General features: G+C 37.1%; 1 pseudogene; it reads left to right on the top strand.

The window, feature by feature from the left end:
* The first annotated feature begins 937 nt into the window (after positions 1–937).
* On the top strand, positions 938–1,692 carry LOC101340772 (pre-mRNA-splicing factor SPF27-like; annotated as a pseudogene).
* The last annotated feature ends 12,710 nt before the right edge of the window (positions 1,693–14,402 follow it).

Raw genomic sequence — 14,402 nt, 5'->3', positions numbered from 1 at the left:
GAGAATTGTTGAAGATTTGTTGGCAGAAAACTTCCTTGATATCATGAAAGATGACAAGGTATCTATCCAAGATGCTCATTAAACCCAACATAAGATAGATCCCAAAAGAAAGTCATCAGGACATATTATAATCAAACTTGCCGAAACCAAAGATAAAGAGAGAATTTTAAGAGCGGCTAGGGATAAACGAAAAGTCATCTACAAAGGAGAGATAAAAAGAATAAGCTCAGACTACTCAGCAGAAACCATGTAGGCAAGAAAGCAATGGGATGACATATATAAATCCTTCAAGGAAAAAAAACTGCCAGCCAAGAATTATATATCCAGCAAAATTGTCTCTCAAACATGATGGCAAAATTAGGGCATTTCCAGATAAACAGAAGTTTAGGGAATTTGCAAGAACCAAACCAAAATTACAAGAAATACTAAAGGGAGTCCTCCAGTTATAAAATCAGTAACATCAGATAATAACCCAAGACTAGAACACAGGACAGAGCAACCAGATATCAACCCAGATAGGGAAATCACAAAAGTAAATCGAAGCTAAAACACTGTAAATAGGGAAACAGATGTCAATACGTAAAAGATGACAACATTAAAAACACAAAAGAGGGACTTAAAAAATGTAGACATACATTTTTCATATGGAGAGGAAGTCAAGGACATATAAAGAAATAAAAGACTGGTATAGACTTAGAAAAGTAAGGGTAAATATATTAAAGTAACCACAAAGGAAACTAACAATCCTACAAGTCAAAATAAAAAACAAGAAAAACATAAAAGACTCAGCAAATGCAAAATCAACAACAATGAAAAAGATGAAAAGAAAATACATTAAGAAAAATGACTCAGCACAGAAAATAAAGAGGAACAAAGAAATAGTCAACAACACACACACAAAAAAAGATATCAAAAAGACAGCACTGAGGTTCCCGGAATGGCGGGCACAGGTTTGGTAGCCGGAGAGGCTGTGGTGGATGCACTGCCCTATTTTGACCAAGGTTATGAAGCGCCTGGTGTGCGGGAAACGGCTGCGGCACTGGTGGAGGAGGAAACCCGCAGATACTGACCTAGGAAGAACTACCTGAGCTACCTGACAGCCCCGGATTATTCTGCCTTTGAAGAGTCCAAAATGGCCGATCCGTGCTGCGTAGCTGACATGGGACCTCTGCATGTATCTCTCCTCGCTGTCTGCTCTTGACTGACATAATGAGAAATGAATTTGAAAGATTGGCTGCTGGACAACCAATTGAATTACTCAGTATGAAACGATATGAGCTTCCAGCCCCTTCCTCAGGTCTGAAAAATGATATTACTGCATGGCAAGAATGTGTAAATAATTCTATGGCCCAGTTAGAACATCAAGCAGTTCTAATTGAGAATCTGGAACTAATGTCACAGTATGGATGCAATGCCTGGAAAGTATATAATGAAAATCTAGTTCATATGATTGAACATACCCAGAAAGAGCTCCAGAAGTTAAGGAAACATATTCACGATTTAAACTGGCAGTGAAAGAACATGCAACTAACAGCTGGGTCTAAATTGAGAGAAATGGAGTCAACTTGGGTATCCCTGGTTAGTAAGGATTATGAGATTGAATGGACTATTGTACAACTAGCAAATGAATTCTATCAAATTAAGCAGCAACATGGAAAGGCAAACAAAGACAACATTCGACAAGACTTTTAAAAAGAAAAATTAATTTGGTGGGTAAAGAGAAGGGAGAGTTGAGCTTTCACAGAATATCAGGCATCTGAACTACTTCTGAACCATGGAGGGCAACAGCATCTTATGGAAATCATTGGTGGTTAAATGTATAGAAACCACAGAATGTGTGAACTGTTGTATTATTTCTCTGTTTGTACGTTTTAGCAAAATAAAAAATTTCTACTTGGGAGAAAAAAAAAAGCACTAAACTCATACCTACCAATAATTAGGCTGAATGTAAATGAACTAAATGCACCAATAAAGAGACAGAGAATGGCAGAGTGGATAAAAAAAACATGATTCGTCTCCTTGCTGCCTAGAAGGGACACACCATAGACTTAAAAACACAAACAAACTAAAACTCATAGGATAGAAAAAAATATATCAAGCAAACAACACTCAAAAAAGAGCAGGAGTGGCAATATTAATCTCTAACAAAATAGACTTTAAAGTAAAATCCACCACAAAGGATAAGGAAGGGCACTATATAATGATTAAAGGGTCAATACACCAGGAGGACATAACTATAATAAATATTTACACACCCAACAACAGGGCTCCAAAATACATAAAACAAATTCTAACAGCACTGAAAAGAGAGACAGACAGCCTCACAACAGGAGTAGGAGACTTCAACACTTTCAGTGAAGGACAGAACATCCAGAAAGAAGCTCAACAAAGACGCGGAAGAGCTAAATGCTACAGTCAACCAAGCTGATCTCATAGACATATACTGAACACTCCACCCAACAGGAGCCAAGTATACTTTCTTTTCCAATGCACATGGAACATTCTCCAGAATAGACCACATATTAGGCCATAAAGCAAGCCTTTAGAAAATCCAAAGCATTGAAATACTACAAAGCATCTTTTCTGACCATAAAACCATAAAAGTAGAAATCAACAACAGAAAAAGCAAGGAAAAAAAATCAAACACATGGAAACTGAGCAATACTTTGCTCAAAAACTACGGGGTTATAGAAGAAATTGAGGATGGAACAAAGAAATTCACAGAATCAAACGAGAATGAAAACACATCCTACCAGAACCTTTGTGACACAGCAAAAGCAGTGCTCAGAGGTCAGTTTATAGCAATAAAGGCATACTTCCAGTCAATAAGCACATTAATTTTTTATGAATTTTGGTATGCAGTGAAGATCTACTCTTCAGAACAGTATGAACAACCCAAAATGATATGTGAGAATGTCTATTTAATCACACCCTCATCACACTGTTTTTATTTTATTTTCATTATTTTCATTTTATTTGAATTGTTTGCAGTCCTTTTTGTCTATACCTTAATGTGCTTAATAAAATTTAATGTACCTCGAACAGAGATTTAGATGTATAAGTATGGCATGTCTCAATTAAATTTTTGAAAATGGGCTATTTTTAGTAAATGGGAAATACTGTTTTATATATTCACTTTTTTATCTAGACAAATTTGCTTCTGTATGATTCTCTTTGATTTTCCAGGTATAAATTCATATAATCTGAAAATAATGATCAGTTTGCCATGACTGTAATACTTCAAATTTCTTTTTATTTTCTTATTCCTCATCAAAAAAGTCTAAAATACTATTAAATAATAGTGGTGGATACCAGTTGACCTTGTTTAGTTTCTCACTATAATTAGAAATCCATATGATTTTGCCACTAAACATAATCATATTATTGTTTAAAAGTCTTACTGTTTACCACAACTGAAAAGGTTCTTTCTATTACCAATCTATCAAAATTTCGTTGCCCAAACTCTTCAGTATTTTCTTCTAAATAGGACTGTGGAGCCAAATATATAAGGCAGTAGTGTTTCAACTAACCTCAGGCTGCCTACATAACACAGTCACTGTAAAGTGGGGGAGATGATGAGATGGGCCAGCAAGGCTCACTGATGAGTGGCAGAATTACAAGTAGCTCCTCACCTGCTTTTTTGGGGTTTGGGTGTTCTGTTCGAACACAGGGACTCCAAACAACTAGGGGCATTGACAAGAATAAGTTTAGTCCCGGAATTATAAGCCAAAAGAAAGCTAATCTCAACTACACGAACAATTCAAAAAAGTTCACATTCCATTATCTGTATATGTCTTACACATTTATTTTAACTTTAATTTCTAGGATAGGACTTTTCATAGACTCTGTACTCACTAACCCATTGCCATAGAGTCGATTCTGACTCGTAGCGACCCTATAGGACAGAGTAGAACTGCCCCATAGGGTTTCCAAGGAGCACCTGGTAGATTCAAACTATCGACCTTTGGGTTAGCAGCCAAGCTCTTAACCACCAAGGGCTCCTAGGTACTCATTACACATTGCCAAATGAATTTGAAGTCTACATTGTTAAGAATGTTCTGTCATGTAGAGCATAGAACTTATTTATAACATTTATTAGACAGATACTTGAGACAAAGAATTTTTCTTACTTTAGCATGATTAGGAAAAAAAAAAAGCCTAGTCTTTCCTGTCTTCAAAATGAACACAGAGTAGGAGAAAAGAATAAAACACTCAAAGAAGGTACAAGAAGGAAATACTTTCAGATAATTTATTTTTCTTCACTCAGAGCCAGGCCACTGTTCCAAGTATCACTTAGTTCTTTGACCATTTAAATAATTTTTGATTTGATGATGAAATCTTTTCTGGATTGTTCCTTTGTGCCGTAATTTCCGTTTTTTATGTATTAGAAAGGTTCATCTTTAGCAAATTTAGAGAAAGCAGAATTCATGTTCCTTAATGGATGTCTCTACAACATGAGCACTGTTTTTCATTTCAAAGACTTGAAGTGTTCATATATACAGGGTAAGTGACCTGCCCTACTTGAGGGCAGTAATTTCAGGTAGAATGTCAAAGGAAGATATCACCCACCATGAAGCTTTCAACAGTCACCCTGCCTGCCAGAGCAAGGTTCCTTTGAAAGACAGCCTTTTTGAGTAGAGTCAAAAAGCTTGATGCATGACAGGCATTTTGCCATCTCCACCATCTGTGAGCAGAGAGAAAGTCCATGCCCTTATCCCCTAATAATCTGACACTGATGACTATAACTAAAGAGAAACAGACTTCACATGCAAGGCACATCTTGCTAGAGCTTAAATTAGCCGAACTCAGTTTAGAATACTTTAACATATACCTGATGGTCCCAGTAAGCGATAATAAGTGGGTTCTGTGGCACTGGGTGGGTAGATAAAGCTTGATGTCTGAACTGAAGTTGTATAAGTTCCAGATATTATAAAAGTGCAAATGATTTCAACTGTGGGAGCAGTCCAAACCACAGCATGGGAGAAATCTAGAGGACATTAGCATGGATATAAATATAATAATCAGCAAAAGACCCATTTTTGGTAACTTTGTGAACAACTTTTTTTGTAAAAATGTACTCATGCTATATTACTGTTCAAATTTATAGAATTTATAATTATGTTTTATTGAATATTACAAAAGTTTCAATATAAGTGGTAAAGGAGAAAATAGTAAACCAGGAAAAACAAAGATTTACTGTATTTATGGGACAGAAACTTAATATTCTTGCTGTGTAGAATGTGGAATATAGAATAAATTTTCAAATCAAAGAGAAAAAAATATTGTACATCCCAAAAGAAAAGTGAGGCACCACCTAGAATATTGACCCACAGAAGAAGAAATACAAATGACTAATAGGCATTTTGAAAACGAAGTTCAACCTTAAGAGAAGAGGTGTATTTTTTTAAAAATGCCTTTTTTCTCATTTTAAAAAAAGGTTTAAAAAGCAATCATCTTAAATGAACCGAGAACTCTCATACAATGCAGCTGGGAGCATAAATTTGTATATTATTTTTGGAAGATAATTAGGATACATATGCATTGACGTATTTTACCTAGTAATTTTCCTTCTAGAATTAACAGTAAACTATTAATAGTGATATACGCATAGTTATCTGCAGTGACAATCATTATAGAATTTTTGAATCACCTTTAAATTGAAAATTAGCTACATGGCTACAAACAGAGGAATACTTTATTCATTCACTTAACAGATATTTTATTTGCCAATATGTTTCAGAGACCATCTTAGGGGTTCTAAGAAGGTTAACACTTGTTTAGTAATTACGCTATGCAGACATGCTAAATGAGTTATACATACATGTATATTTTCTTTTTCTCCTTTACTTTTCACCAAAAGATATGCATTAGGCATGATTGTTTAAATTTTACTAATGAGAAATCTGACGTATGACAGTTTAAGAAATGTATACAAAAGTTTACAGCAAGTAACTTACCCAAGACTTCATCCAGGAGGGGGAAACCAGGATTAAAAATAAGCAGTCTGATTCCAAAGAAATAAACTCTTAATAAACTCTTAACTCTTAAGATCAGAGATAATATTTAATCAAAATATGATTATTGAAAATGCTTTTCAAAACATTCAATTATTTCTTAATTGATGAATTCTACTATGCACGATGGATACATAATTGGTAATATATAAAATATGATATAACATAGCATATCCTTTTTTCACCAGATCACATGGTACCAAATGATTATATGTATAAATTACTATAAAAATACAGAAATTTATATAAGTGGAGTCCCGAAAATATAATAAAAAGAAAGAATAATAAAATGAGTGTATTAGAAGAAAATTTCCTTGGAAAGATCAGTGTCTTCAACTTTTTAAAAGGGCACCTTAAGTACTAGGTAAAATTAATTAAAAGATACACTGGTCTTACATAAGAAACTTCATTTCCAATGTTATCTTTACCCCAATCCAAACAGCCTGTTGTTAGACTTTACTGTCATCACAGCTTAAAATATTTTTATTTTTGGTTAAGAAAACTGTTTCTGACCTGGAAAAATTCCTGTTTATGACATTAAAGAACTTAGATTCTAGTATCAGAATGGGCTTGATGAGGAAAATGTCATAATTATATTTACAGTGTTCAATTAAATATACAAAGAAGAAACAAACAAACAAAAAGATACATTGGTCAAAATAGTCTATAATTATAGATTTTTTAATTTCAACAATAAAGATAAATAAAAAATAAAGAACAAAATTAAGTTCTTTATTTCATATCCTCTTGTTGTGTGTGTGGCATCATCAATCTCAACAGACATCTGAATCAACCCTTGGCTGGGGTCCCTCTGTCTCTAGGTAGTGCTGAGGTCCACCCTCTCAATAGCAGATGACTCACCAGAAAGCAGATGATACAATCTTCCTTGCTGAAAGTGAAGAGGACTTGAAGCACTTACTGATGAAGATCAAAGACCACAGCCTTCAATATGGATTATACCTCAACATAAAGAAAACAAAAATCCTCACGGCTGGAACAATAAGCAACATTATGATAAACGGAGAAAAGTGTGAAGTTGTCAGGGATTTCATTTTACTTGGATCCACAATCAACGCCCATGGAAGCAGCGGTAAAGAAATCAAACGATGCATTGCATTGGTCAAATCTACTGCAAATGACCTCTTTAAAGTGTTAAAAAAAAAACAAAGATGTGCACTTTAAAGACTAAGGTACGCCTGACCCAAGCCGTGGTGTTTTCACTTGCCTCATATGTATGGGAAAGCTGGACAATGAATAGGGAAGACCAAAGAAGAACTGATACCTTTGAATTTTGGTGTTGGCAAAGAATATTGAATATACCACGGACTGCCAGAAGAACGAACAAATCTGTCTTGGAAGAACTATAGCTAGAATGCTCCTTAGATGCAAGAATGGTGAGACTTCATTTCATATACTTTGGATATGTTATCAGGAGGGATCAGTCACTGGAGAAGGACATCATGCTTGGTAAAGTAGAGGGTCAGTGAAAAAGAGGAAGACCCTAAACGAGATGAATTAACACAGTGGCTGCAACACTGGGCTCAAACATAACAATTATCATGAGGATGGCACAGGACTGGGCAGTGTTTTGTTCTATTGTACATAGAGTCACTATGAGCCAGAACCAACTTGACGGCATCTAACAACAATACTGGAACTCTTGAATACCTCTGCTGCTACTACTGTCTATGTCTGTGTTGCAAAAAGATTCTGATCCTCAGTGGTATAGGGAAAAACACCCGTGGCACCCTTGTGGCACAGTGAAGGGGTTAATTCAATTCCATCTTAAGCCTATGGTCTTTAAACCTTATAAAGCAACACTTGAGATGGAGGAGGCCCCTAACCCTGATGATATTGATTTCAGACTTTCTGGAAGAAGAAATTGATAAATATGAGCAAGGTAAATAGAGCCTCTCCCTGCTCCTAGAAACATATTCAAATTAAAAAAAAACAAAATTGTCGTCGAATTGACTCTGACTCACAGTGACCCTATAGGACAGAGTAGAACTACCCCATAGGGTTTCCAAGGAGAGGTTGATGGATTCGAATTGCTGACCTTCTGGTTAGCAGCCAAGTTCCTAACCACTGAGTCACCAGGACTCTGAAGTTTGTTCAGTGACCAAAAAAAAAAAGGATTAAGAGGGAGGGGGAAAAAAAGCCCTGGACAAAAGTACATAATTTGACACTATTGGAAATTCAAAATTTATTAAATGAATTTATACAATGAAAAAGATAAAAGAGCATTGATTCACTTATGCATATCTACTGTATAACATCTACTGGAATGCACTAATTGCCAAATCTTCATGGACTTAATCAATTCTGAGTCTCAAAATCAATTTTTATTTGGGACTCACTACATTTATACATGGTACCCACTGTAATATTTCAGGTGTTATGTAATAGAGAAAAAATAGGTATGCCTCAATTTAACCACAGGAAATATTGCCTTGCCTAAATTCCCTACAGTCATAACACTTATTGTCCTAAAATGTCCCATAGTGTGCATGGGCACAACTGAACCAATGAATAATAATTAAAAATTAAATTAAGTCTTTGGCACTTAGAAACTGACGTGACAAAACGGAATCTCACACACCTTAATCCCCAGTTAAAATCGCTAATACAGCCCAATGTAAATTAAAACAGGGCCTTCAAAGATTGAAACAATACCTACTTAGAGAAAGGGTGATTATCCTTACTACTTCTCCATCTCTTTCTTTCATGTCTTTTTAAAGATCTTTTGCGTTCTTCATGTATAATGTCCTTGATGTCATCCCACAACTTGTCTGGTGTTCGGTCATTAGTGTTCATTGCAACAAATCTGTTCTTGAGAGTGTCTCTAATTCATGTGGGATATGCTCAAAGTCGTACTTTGGCTCTCATGGACTTGTTTTAATTTTCTCGAGCTTCAGTTTGAACTTGAAAATGAGCAATTGATGGTCTGTTGCACAGTCAGCCCCTAGCCTTGTTCTGACTTATGACACTGAGCTTTTACATAGTTTCTTCCCAGAGATGTAGTCAATTTGATTCCTGAGTTTTTCATCCAATGAAGTCTAAGTTTATAATCACCATTTATGTTGTTGAAAAATGGTATATGCAATGAAGAAGTTCTTGGTCTTGCAAAATTCTATAATGCAATCTCCAGCATCGTTTCTATCACCAAGGCCATATTTTCCAACTATGGATCCTTCTTTGTTTCCAACTTTCATATTTCAATCACTAGTAATTATCAATGCATCTTGATTGCATATTTGATCAATTTCAGAATGCAGAAGTTGGTAAAAATCTTCAATTTCCTCATCTTTGGCATTAGAGTTTCCTGCATAAATTTGGTCTCCCTTGTAGGTGTATGATTATTATCCTATTGCTGACAGCGCTGTATTTCAGGAAAGATATTGAAATGTTCTTTTTTGACTTTGAATGCAACACTGTTCCTCTTCAATTTGTCATTCCTGGCATAGTAGGCTATATGATTGTCTGATTCAAAACAGCCAATATCAGTCCATTTCAGCTTACTAATGCCTAGGATATTGATTTTTATGTCTTCCATTTCATTTTTAATGACTTCTAATTTTCCCAGATTCATACTTAGATTCTACATTTCAATTATTAATGGATGTTTGCTGCTGTTTCTTCTCATTTTGAGTTGTGCCACATCAGCAAATGAAGGTCCCAGAAGCTTGACACCATCCACCTCATGAAGAAAACAAAAAGTCATTAAAAAGACAGGAAAGAAATAGACGACCAAAATGGATGTCAGAAGAGACACAGAAACTTGCTCTTGAACATAGAGTAGCTAAAGAGAATGGAAGAAATGATGAAATAAAAGAGCTGAACAGAAGATTTCAAAGGACGACTCGAGAAGACAAAGTATTACAATGAAATATGCAAAGTCCTGGAGTTAGAAAACTACAAGGGAAGGACACACTCAGTATTTCTCAAGCTGAAAGAACAGAAGAAAAAATTCAAGCCTTGAGTTGCAATTTTGACGGATTCTATGGGCAAAACATTGAACGACACAGGAAGCTTCAAAAGAAGATGGAAGAAACACACACAGTCACTGTACCAAAAAGAATTGGTCAACGTTCAACAATTTCAGGAGGTGACATATGATCAGGAACCCATGGTACTGAAGGAAGAAGCCCAAGCTGCACTGATGGCATTGGTGAAAAACAAGACTCCAGGAATTAATGGAATATCAACTGAAATGTTTCAACAAACAGATGCAGCACTAGAGGGGCTCACTCATCTATGCCAAGAAATTTGGAAGACAGGTACCTGGCTAACCAGCTGGAAGAGATCCATATTTGTGCCCATTCCAAAGAAAGGTGATACAACAGAATTAGTAAATTATTGAACAACATCATTAATGTCACATGCAAGTAAATTTTGCTGACGATAATTCAAAAACAGTTGCAGCAGTACATTGACAGGGAATTGCCAGAAATTCAAGCCAGATTCAGAAGAGGATGTGGAATGACAGATATGATTGCTGATGTAAGATGGATCTTGACTGAAAGCAGAGACTACCAGAAACATATTTACCTGTGTTTTATTGACTATGCACAGGCATTTGACTGGGTGAATCATAACAAATTATGGATAACATTGTGAATTGGAATTCCAGAACACTTAATTGTGCTCCTGTGGAACCTGTACATAGATGTAGAGGCAGCCGTTTGAATAGAACAAGAGGATACTGCGTGGTTTAAAGTTGGAAGGGTGTGTGTCAGTGTTGTATCCTTTCACCATACTTATTCAATCTGTATTCTGAGTGAACAATCTGAGAAACTGGATTATATGAATAAGAACAGGGCACCAGGATAGGAGGAAGACTCATTAACAAACTGCAATATGCAAATAACACAACCTTGCTCACAGAAAGTGAAGAGGACTTGAAGCACTTACTGATGAAGATCAAAGACTACGGTCTTCAGTATGGATTACACTTCAATGTAAAGAAAACAAAAATCCTCACAACTGGACCAATAAGCAACACAATGATAAAGGGAGAAAAGTTCGAAGTTGTCAAGGATTTAATTTTACTTAGGTTCACAATCAATGCTCATGGAAGTATTGGCCCAAGAAATCAAACAAAGTATTGCACTGGGCCAATGTGCTACAAAAGACCTCTTTCAAGTGTTAAAAAGTAAAGATGTCACCTTGAGGACTAAGGTGCACCTGACCCAAGCCATGATGTTTTCGATTGCCTCATATGCATGTGAAAGCTGGATAATGAATAAGGAAGATCGAAGAAGAATTGATGCCTTTGAATTATGGTGCTGGCAAAGAATATTGAATACACCAGGGACTGCCAGAAGAATGAACAAATCTGTGTTGGAAGAAGTAAAGCCAGAATGCTCCTTGGAAGAAAGAATGGCGAGACTGCATCTCTTGTACCTTGGATATGTTATCAGGAGGGACTAGTTCCTGGAGAAGGACACAATGCTTGGGAAGGTAGAGGGTCAGCAAAAAAGAGGAAAGCCCTCAAGGAGATAGATTGACACAGTGGCTGCAACAATGGGCTCTAACATAGAAAGCACTGGAGGGCAGCTCAGAATCGGGCATTGTTTTGTTCTGTTGTACCTGGGTCACTATGAGTTGGAACCAACTTGACAGCACCTAACAACAACAATAGTTCTCCATTCAACAGTGCAATTTGGCCTTTTCTTAAAACCTAGAAAGAAGGAACAAGGACTCTTAGTGAATTACTGCAACCATAATGCGGCAGTCCCATCCATTAAGGCCCCACTTTCCAATATTATTTAAATTACTGATTCCATAACTGTTAAATATTTTCATATTATAGTTCTGGGTAATACATTCTGTTCAGTGTTTATTTCAACAGCCTCTTAGCCACAGTTTGCCTTCACCCCTGACGGGACATAATACACCTTTGCATCGTTACCCTTGGGTATCTCAACAGCCTTGCTATGGCATACAAACTTTGTAGGCAAGGTCTTTACAGTATACACCGGTCTCTAGGACATAGGTATGGCATCACATTGATGATATCTTCCTCTGAAGAGATTCATTTGGAAATATTCATTCAGGACATACAAATGCTCACAATAAGGTGATGGTCCATTGCCCAACATGTAGTGTAAGGCCTGCCACCTCAGTTAAATTCCTGAAAATTTTTTGGTAAACCAGGGGCTGCTCCAGCCTTGACACTGTCAAGAAACAGCTGTTGATTGTCTCAGTACCCACGGCATCATTTAGGCCTCTACGGACAGCATACTTCTCATTTACAAATTTTGCTTATTCTTATTGATGCTGTTTCTTGCACATTGACCCACCTTGAATGGGCTCCCCTCCCTCCACCAAAAATCTCTAGAATCTGTCCAAATTGCCATATAAACAACACTCCTGATAGCGCCCACCAGCGACTTCTTCATTGTAGAGGCTTTAGCAGTCTCCTCTCATGCATCATGATATCCATATGTTGCCTATGGGGTTCTGATGCATGAAACAGCTCTCCTCAGCCCTGTGCTATACACCATTAGAGAGGCAACTGCAGGCTACACACTGGGAGAGATCTGGAAATAGAGGCTTTCACAGGCCCTGGGCCTGTGTACCAGTTTCTCATTATGCCTTCATTCATGAAAGCAGCACCTGCAAGCTCAGCTACTAAGACTTCCTTGCTATGGGATAGAGATGCACCTGGGCTCTCTGGCATGTCCTACCTATAGGAGGGAGTCCTCTCCCCTGTCCTCAGTCCCTTGCTGGATGCTACAGTGCTAGAGGGGATCACCCCTCTCTCAGACTCCTCAGAGAGCCCTTTGAGAGAAATTAAGTGAACAGCAATAGGAGTTCAAACATTTTACAAAGAGCAACGACACCATAACTTATGATGGAGCTCAGCAGAATGCTGCTGTTTTTCATCTGTTAACTGGAATACCCTGATAAGAGATGGGACATAGAGGTCAACACAACTGACCAAACTTCAGGCTGTCATCTTAGCAATGGATGCCCTAGGCAGCAAATAGTCCCACCTACACATTTTCAGACTCTTGAAAGGTTGCCAATGTCCTAGCTGTCTAATTCACCCAATGGCAGCAATGACCATTCCTTGTCCAAGGTTGTCCCCTTTGGAGTAGAGAACTCTGGGAATTTTTTGCCTCAGTGGTACCCAAAATATAATTCAAGGTAACGCATGTCTCTACATACACTAAGGCTATAAAACAAGGCCTCACCAAGACACTCCTTATCTACTTTGGAGTTCCAAAAGTTATTGATAACGATAACTCATTTCACTTCTCAGAATACACAGTGCTGGGCTCTTGAGCAAGGCATTCAACATAACTTTCAACTCTTTTACCAGCCTCAGACTGCAGACCTCATAGAGTACCATAATGGCTCACTTAAACCGAAATTAAACTATTACTATCAAATCAGTTTCAACTCATGGCAACCCCATGTGTTACAGAATAGAACTTCTCCATAGGGTTCTCTTGGCTGTTATCTCTTTTTTGTTTTGTTTTATGTTAACTATTTTACTGTGTTTTAGGTAAAAGTTTACACAGCAAATCAGGTTCCCATTTAACAATTTTTGTACAAATTGTTCCATGACATTGGCTACAATTTTATCAATGTGTCAGCATTCTCATTATTTCCATTCTGTTTGTTCTGTTTCCATTTCTAGCTTCCCTGCCCCTCCTTGCCTTCTTATCCTTGCTTTTGGGTAAATGTTGACTGTTTTGGTCTTAGATAGTTGATTGTTTAAGGGAGCACATTCCTCATGGGTGATATTGTTTCTTTTATAAGCCAATCTATTTTTCGGCTGAAAGGAGACCTCCTGGAGTAGCTTCAGTTCCAAGTTAAAAAGGTATCTTAGGGTGATAGTCTTGGGGGTTCCTCTAGTCTCTGTCAGTCCAGTAGGTCTGGCCTTTTTTTAGGGATTTGAATTTTGTTCTACATATTTTCCCATTCTATCTGGGACCTTCTCTGTATCTCTGGTCAGAATGGTTGGTAGTTGTAACTGGGCACCATCTAGTTCTTCTGGTCTCAGGCTAGAAGAGGCCGTGGTTCATGTGGTCTGTTAGTCCTGAGAACTAGTTTCTTCTTTGAGTCTTTGGTTTCTTTCATTCTCTTTTGCTCCAGAGGGGAAGAAACAAATTGCTGTATCTTAGATGACTGCTCACAAGCTTTTAGGATCCCAGATGCTGCTCACCAAACTAGGATGTAGAACATTATTTTTATGAACTGTTGTTTTTGTTGTTGTTAGGTAACTTCAAGTTAGTTCGAACACATAGTGACCCTATGTACAACAGAACGAAACACTGCCTGGTTCTGCACCATCGTCACAATCATTGCTATGCTTGAGCCCTTTATGATCTATGTTATGCCAGTTGACTGAGTTGTCCCACGAGACTGGTCCCAAGC

The sequence above is a fragment of the Trichechus manatus genome, unplaced genomic scaffold (genome assembly GCF_000243295.1).
Source record: "Trichechus manatus latirostris isolate Lorelei unplaced genomic scaffold, TriManLat1.0 scaffold00004, whole genome shotgun sequence".
Classification (NCBI taxonomy): Eukaryota; Metazoa; Chordata; class Mammalia; order Sirenia; family Trichechidae; genus Trichechus; species Trichechus manatus.
The sequence above is the reverse complement of the archived record's forward strand: the minus strand, read 5'-3'. Positions and strand labels throughout refer to the sequence as shown.